Genomic DNA, 7,956 nt, shown 5'->3' with positions numbered 1-7,956 from the left:
GGCGGTCGAACAGATGCTTATTAAAGAAAAAAATTAATATTTAAAAATATTTTGAGAGGAAAGATTTGTATTTTCTTTAGTCCCACATCAGAAAATCATGTAAAACTCCTCCCTCCTAACACCTATAAAAAGATTTTTGTACTCCCATTGGAGGAGGAGCCTAGAAATTCTTCTAGAGCCTTGCATAGGGGAATAGAAAGGGACTACTTCATGAGCAGCTAGGCTAGTAGTCTCGGGAGTGGAGAAGAAATTTTGTAACGACACAGAGATGGTTTATTGTTCTAAACTTTCCTGTATTTCTTTATATGCAATAAAGATTATGCTTTTTATTTAAATCGTCATGAGTTCTTTATTTGCTCCCTTTCATATGCTTTTATTTATGCTTTTTTGTTAGATTAATATTAGGAATAACTTTTACTTTCTGAAGACGTGCCGTGATCTACGGATACGGGGCGTGCCAAGAAAAGAAGAGTTGCTTACCTAGTACTTTTTGGAGATGCGACGTGATCTACGGGTACGGAGCGTGCCGAGGAAAGATAGGTATTTTTCTTAAGATTAATCACATCTATTTAATTAAAAAAGAGATACAACTCTGCTAGTGCAAAATTAATTCAAAACTCCTGAGTTCTTTATTTTCTAATTACATCAATTTTAAGATAATTTATTTTATAAATCAAAAACAATGCTTATTTCTTTTATTTTACAATCTCAACTTAGCCCAAGGTCCCTGAGGATACGATCTTGACTCATCCTACCTACGTAGTGAGTAGAGTTATTTTTGGTGCTATCAACAACTACACATCAAATTTTGGCACCATTGCCGGGGACCTTGGCACGGTTGAATTAAAAAAAAAAAAACCATTGACATTTCATAACACTTACCTAAAATAGTGTAACCCCAAATATAAAAATTTCTAACTTGATTGGACACCTTGTTTCTTTGCATCTCATCTCCATAATTAACTTTAAGGGCGCAACCCATTAACTAAGATAAGGTGGGGATTTGATCACCCTTCCTTGGCCCACAAATCACTCCCTTGCATTTGCATAACCTAGACCTTAATCTAAAATCAACTAGATGTCAGCCCTAGGAATTTTGAGCTCAAAGGATAAGAAAGCTCTAGAGTTGAACCAAGTGTGGATTGGTTATTTGCTCAGTGTCTAAGGCAAGTGGTTAAAGAAAGTGATTTTCAATTAGTTCCGTTGACTGACCTGGCCAACTCAGTTGGTGTCTAAGAAAAGCAACGAGCAGGGAACCTCCCACATCTTACGCTTACCTGGCTGAGTCAGTTAGTCAGTCTTGAGCTTGGAGTGCTCAAAGGCAGTCTTGAAAGTTAGGAGCTGTCTAGATCTAAGTTAACCTTAGGATAGAGAGTTTATGCTTGTTTAAGTTGATTGCAATTAACATCTAAATATTAACTAATTTCTCTCTTTTCATGGATTTAAGATTCTTAGGTTCTTTCTTTAGATTTTCTTCATTCTTTTCTCACTTTATTATAAAAATATATACTATAAAAAGAAAAATTTTTTGTGTTTGCTCTACAGTATAATTGTAAGGTGTATGCTTGGCCGTAGATCGTTACGATCAGAAATCCAACCTTTTGATCCAGAAATAGAAAGAACCTTTAGAGCCAATAGACGTAAAAATATGGACCGAAATCAGGAGAATGATCCACCCAAGCAACTGAAGGAGTACTTTACTCCTTCCACATATACCTACTCTCCTTGTAGTCAAGTGCCCCCTGTGGAGGCCACTCAATATGAAATTAAGTCCAGTATAATCTAAATGTTACCTTCATTTTATGGACTTAGTAATGAGGACCCTTATAAACATCTTGAGGAATTTTTGAGATATGCTCAACTGTCAAAATTCACAACTTCTCTGATGATGCTCTAGGTTAAAATTATTCCCTTTCTCACTTAAGGACAAAGCCAAATACTGGCTACATACTTTGGATTCCATGACTATATCAACCTGGGACCAGCTGCAAGGAGAGTTTCTCAAGAAATATTTTCCCATAGGAAAAACTAATCAAATAAGGAAAGCCATAACTAGTTTTTTCCAATTAGATGGAGAAATGTTTCATGAAACATGGGAGAGATTAAAGGACCTTATTAGAAAATATCCCCACCATGCTGTACCCAAGTGGCAGTTAATCCAATGTTTTTATGATGGGCTCTCTGAAAGACATCGACAAATGGTCGATGCATCATGCGGTGGGACATTCATACTGAAAAGTGAGGATGAGACATGGCAACTGTTTAAAATTTTAAGTGAAAATTCATTACATCATATGTCTGCCTCTATTAGAGATAAACCCATGTTAAACCCAAAGAGAGGTGGAATATATGAAGTAGAAATGCCATAGATATCCATCATAAGGTAGATGAACTGTTCCAAAAATTAGATTGTCTTCTAAATACTGGACAATCCCTGATTCCACCTAACCCAATCCAAGAAGTTTGTGCATTATGTGCAAGTCCGAACCATTTTGTTAGTGAATGCCCAGCCGCACCTCAATTTTCTGAGTTTGTGCACAGCAGGTTCAGCAAGCTCAAGTCCAACAAGCTCGCAGACCAAAAATGATCCATATTCGAACACTTATAACCCCGGCTGGAGAAACCATCCAAATTTTTTCTACAAACCACAACCAGTGGTTGGTCCTGCCACACCTCGACTCAATATCAGGATCCAACATATAGGCATGGACCATACTATCAATTTCAAAATGTTCCTCAACCGTCTACTACTGGTCACAGCTCAGCTTTTGAGGAAAAAGTTCTGAAAGCACTAGAATGATTAGAAGTCAACACTCAGACCCTTAACTCCCACACACAATCCATTGCTAAGCTAGGGACCCAAATAGGTCAACTAGTGACTGCATTCAGTAGGAGGGAAGGAGGAAAATTACCTAGCCAACCCGAGAGCAACCCAAGAGGGCAATTTGTGATTGAGAGTTCTAATACCCCAGAAGCTTTTTCTGAACATGCCAAATCAATCATGACTCTGAGAAGTGGGAAGGTCATTGAACATACTAGTAAAACCAATGAGACCACCCTAAACCTCTAACCGAATCCAAATCACCCAAGAACAAGGAGGACCTAAAATAGAGAAGGAACCAACTGCACCGGAATCATCTTACTTGCCTAAAGCCCCATTTCGGATGCCATGAAAGCCCCTATTCCTGCAGATAAGAAGGAGGAAAACTCATGAGATGTTGGAATTGTTTAAGCAAGTCCAAATTAATCTTCCCCTTCTAGACGCAATCAAACAGGTCCCTACTTATGCCAAATTTTTGAAGGATTTGTGCACCCAAAAACGTAAATCTAGATCACAAATCCCAAAGAAAGTATGTCTCACTGAACAGGCTAGTTCTATCTTCCAGTATGCCACTCCTCCAAAGCTTAAGGACCCAGGAGCTCCCATCATTTCTTTTGTTATAGGAGATTATCACATTGAAAAAGCTCTTCTGGATTTAGGGGCAAGTGTGAATCTTTTACCTAGTTCGGTGTATGAACTTTTTGGATTCAGAGAATTGAAACCCACATCAGTCACACTATAGTTAGCCGATAGATCAATTAAGGAACCACGTGGAATGCTTGAGGATGTCTTGGTCAAGGTAGATGAGTTTTACTTTCCAGTTGATTTTCTGATTCTCGATATGAAATTAAGTGGCAACCCCAGACAAATTCCCATTATCTTAGGATGACCCTTCCTAGCTACGGCAAATGCATGCATTAATTGTAGGACAGGAGTCATGGACGTATCGTTTGGGAATAAGAAACTAAGACTGAATGTGTTTGGTGCTTCCCAAGAACCATCAATGGATAGTTGCTTCGAAGTAGATACACTAGAAGATATTATAGAAGATGCAACACCCATAATTCTAGCACCAGACCCCTTAGATACTTGCTTGGCTCACTTTGGAGTGTGTGACTTTGAGAAATATATGAAAGAAGTTAACATCTTGTTGGATACACCACACGATAAAACCACTCCTCCATGGACAATCAAGTATGAGCCATTGCCCACATTAGCCAGTACACCAATAGTCCCATCTTTAGAATCACCACCTACATTAGAATTGAAACCCCTTCCTGCTATGCTCAAGTATGTATTTCTAGGACTCAATGACACCCTCCCGGCAATCATTGCATCAGACTTGACCCCTAATCAGGAAGCACAATTGGTTGGTATTCTAAAGGAACACAAAGAGGCTATCGGTTGGTCCATTGCGGATTTAAAAAGAATTGACCCCTCCATTTGCATGCAACATATTCATTTTGAGGAACATGCCAAACCCCATCGAGATATGCAGAGGAGATTGAACCCAAACATGCCTGAAGTAGTAAAGAAAGAGGTGGTAAAGTGGTTAGATGCTGGAATCATCTACCCTATATCCGATAGTAAATGGGTCAGTCCCATCAAGTAGTACCTAAAAAATCTGGTATTACTGTGGTTGAGAACGAAGAAGGTGAATGCTTCCCACTCGCATATCATCTGGATGGTGAGTATGCATAGATTATAGAAAACTGATTGCCGTTACTAGGAAGGACCATTTTCCATTGCCCTTCATCGACCAAATCTTAGAACGGTTAGCAGGACAAAGTTTTTTCTATTTTCTTGATGGTTATTCAGGGTACAATCAAGTACCTGTATTTTGAATGACCAAGAAAAGACTACCTTCACCTGCCCCTATGGCACCTTCACTTTTCGGCGTATGCCGTTTGGGCTTTGCAATGCACCCGCTACATTTCAACGGTGCATACTGGGTATTTTTTCGGATATGGTGGATAAATGTCTTGAAGTTTTTATAGATGATTTTTCTGTGTTTGAAACCACCTTTGAGGATTGTCTCCATAATCTTTCCAAAGTTCTTAAACGGTGCATGGAGATAAATCTTGTCCTAAGTTGGGAAAAGAGCCATTTCATGGTGTGGAAAGGAATTGTATTAGGACATATTATTTCTGAAAGAGGGATCGAGGTAGATAAAGTTAAAGTTGAGGTCATTTCAAAACTACCACCCCCTACTTCGTCTGACAAATACGATCCTTCTTAGATCATGCCGGATTTTATAGACGCTTCATCAAAGACTTTAGCAAGATTTCAAGACCCTTGTGCAATCTGTTGGCAAGGATACACCATTTGTCTTTGACGAAGATTGTTTGAAAGTATTCAACACATTACGAACAGCTCTGACAACAGCACCCATAATAAAACCCCCTGACTGGTCCATTCTATTTGAGATTATGTGTGATGCCTCTGACTTTGCAATAGGTGCCATCTTAGGCCAAAAAATCAATAAGGAGCCACATGTGATCTATTATGCTAGCAAGACTCTTTCCAATGCCCAATTAAACTACACCACAACAGAAAAAGAGCTACTAGCAGTAGTGTTCACCCTTGAAAAATTTTGCTCATATCTGTTAGGGTCTAAGGTTCTAGTTTACTCTGATCATGTGGCTCTGAAACATCTCCTCTCAAAGAAAGATACTAAACCATGTTTGATCAGATGGATCCTTCTTTTACAAGAATTTGATCTGGAAATCGAGATAAGAAGGGTTCTGAGAATGTGGTAGCTGATCACATCTCCAGGATCTTAGTTGAACACACGATAGGCATAGATGAGGTCAAAGAAAAATTTCCTGATGAACAACTTTTCGCAATCTCCTCTAGCCATCCTCCATGGTTTGCCCATATTGTCAATTACTTGTCAACAGGACAAGTACCTTCTCACTGGACAAAACAAGAAAAGGATCGATTTTTCTTGCAAATTAAACATTATTTCTAGGAAGAACCTGAACTATTCAAATACTGTCCTGACCAAGTTATTGCCGTTGTGTCCCCGAGAGTGAATTCCAAAGCATTCTCACTTTTTGCCATTCTTCGGCATGTGGGGGAATTTTAGTGGAAGAAAAACTCAGCAAAAGTGCTGTAGAGTGGGTTTTATTGGCCAACGCTTTTCAAGGATGCACATGAATTTGGCCGAAGTTGTCTACGATGTCAGCAAACAGAAAATTTATCCAAGAAGGATATGATGCCGCTGACCCCCATTTTAGTAGAGAAATCTTCGATGTTTGGGGGATTGATTTCATGGGACCTTTTCCAGCCTCATTTGGATTTGAATATTCTGGTGGCAGTTGATTACGTATCAAAATTGGTGGAGGCAATAGCTACACGAACTAATGATAATAAAATTGTAACTAGTTTTATCCAACGAAACATCATTAGTCGATTTGGCTTCCCAAGGGTGATCATTAGTGATGGGGGGACTCATTTTATGAATAAACATTTTGAAGCACTTATGAAAAAATATAATGTTTCACACAAAGTGGCCACACCATATCACCCCCAAACTAATGGTCAGTAGAGGTGTCAAATAGGGAGATTAAACATATCCTAGAAAAGACGATTAGGCCTGATAGAAAGGATTGGTCTCTTTGCTTAGACGATGCATTATGGGCTTACCGTACTGCTTTTAAAACACCCAAAGGAATATCTCCTTATCGACTTGTATTCGAAAAAGCTTGTCATCTGCGGTGGAATTGGAACATCGTGCATTTTGGGCCATACGGCAATTTAAATTTGATATGAAAAATGCAGGTTCCAATAGGAGACTTCAATTAAATGAACTTGAAGAGCACGCAATGAAGCGTATGAGAGTGTCAAAATTTATAAGGCTCGAACTAAAGCATACCACGATAAATTCATTGCATGAAAAATGTTCGAGCCCAATCAAAAAGTTTGGCTCTTCAATTTTAGGTTGCGTCTGTTTCCTGGAAAACTCGCTCACGTTGGGACGGACCTTTCATTGTAACTCAGGTATTTCCTCATGGATCTATAGAACTCAAAAATCCTAAACAGGGAAACACTTTTAAAGTGAACGGTAGTGATTGAAACCTTACATAGATGGAATTAGTGATGGAGAATTAATTGAATCTGTTGATTTAGTGGATCCAAAACTGCCATAATACTCAATTCAGTCTGGCTGAAGACGTAAAACTTAGCGCTTGTTGGGAGGCAACCCAACGATTTCATATTTTTTACTTTACCACAGCTGCAGGAATTTAGAACAAGAGCCTATTAATCAATGAAGCTATCTTCAACTTTCGAAGCAAAATTATCCCAGGTGCACTCTCTCCTTTTATTTTCTTTGCTTTCCTACTCCATTAAGGACAATGTAGATTAAGTTGGGGGGGGCGAAAATTAATCAAATCCTCGAGTATGATCAGAAATAATTAGTTTTGTGTATCCAAATTTTATTTTGATTAAGAGTCAATTAGGCATCCTAAACAATGAATGATTAATGGTCAAAATAATTTTAGAGATACTGAGGAATAAATTATTAAGAAAACCCAATGAATGGTAGGGTTTAGACTAGACCAAATTTTAGGAGTGATTCTACAACCCTCTTCTTACTGATCTCAATAAAGAATCTGCTTCATGAGAAATTGGGTGGAAAGGCCGAGTTATGCAAAAATTCTCCTTAAAATTTACTTAAAAAAAAAAGAAAAAAATATTTATTTTTTACTGAGTAATCGGGCCCTTTCGTCTAAGTAAGTGTTGTGATTCGCATAAAAAGGTAGGCAATATTAAAATATATATATATATATATAAAATAATATATAAATATATATATATATATATATATTAAAGAGATTAAATTGCAAGAAGATAATAAACCTCTTTCCCATTAAGTTAGAGGATTTAAAGAGTAAAGTGGGGAGTTGGTGAAAGAAAAGCTCTGAAATTTCTTTAGTTAATACTCAGCCACTAATTGGGTCAAATTGATAATCCAATGAAATATCTCTTTAATGGTCGACCAAGTATCATCTACCTTTTGGGATGCCTAACCTAATTTTGATTCAAGACCGAGTCGGTACACAATGCTGATATATCTATTTTACTCGAGGACGAGCAAAATTCAAGTTGGAGGGTGTGATAAATACTTAATT

General features: G+C 38.0%; 1 non-coding gene across 1 annotated transcript; it reads right to left on the bottom strand.

Moving 5' to 3' along the window:
- Positions 1-2,033: 2,033 nt before the first annotated feature.
- Positions 2,034-2,139, bottom strand: LOC140852762 (small nucleolar RNA R71). The gene has a single exon (XR_012135660.1). It is a non-coding gene; the product is annotated as a small nucleolar RNA R71 (small nucleolar RNA).
- Positions 2,140-7,956: the final 5,817 nt, after the last annotated feature.

Source organism: Elaeis guineensis, chromosome 11, assembly GCF_000442705.2.
Source record: "Elaeis guineensis isolate ETL-2024a chromosome 11, EG11, whole genome shotgun sequence".
In the NCBI taxonomy this organism is placed as follows: domain Eukaryota; kingdom Viridiplantae; phylum Streptophyta; class Magnoliopsida; order Arecales; family Arecaceae; genus Elaeis; species Elaeis guineensis.
Note: the sequence above shows the minus strand (reverse complement) of the source record. Positions and strands in the feature narration are given on the sequence as shown.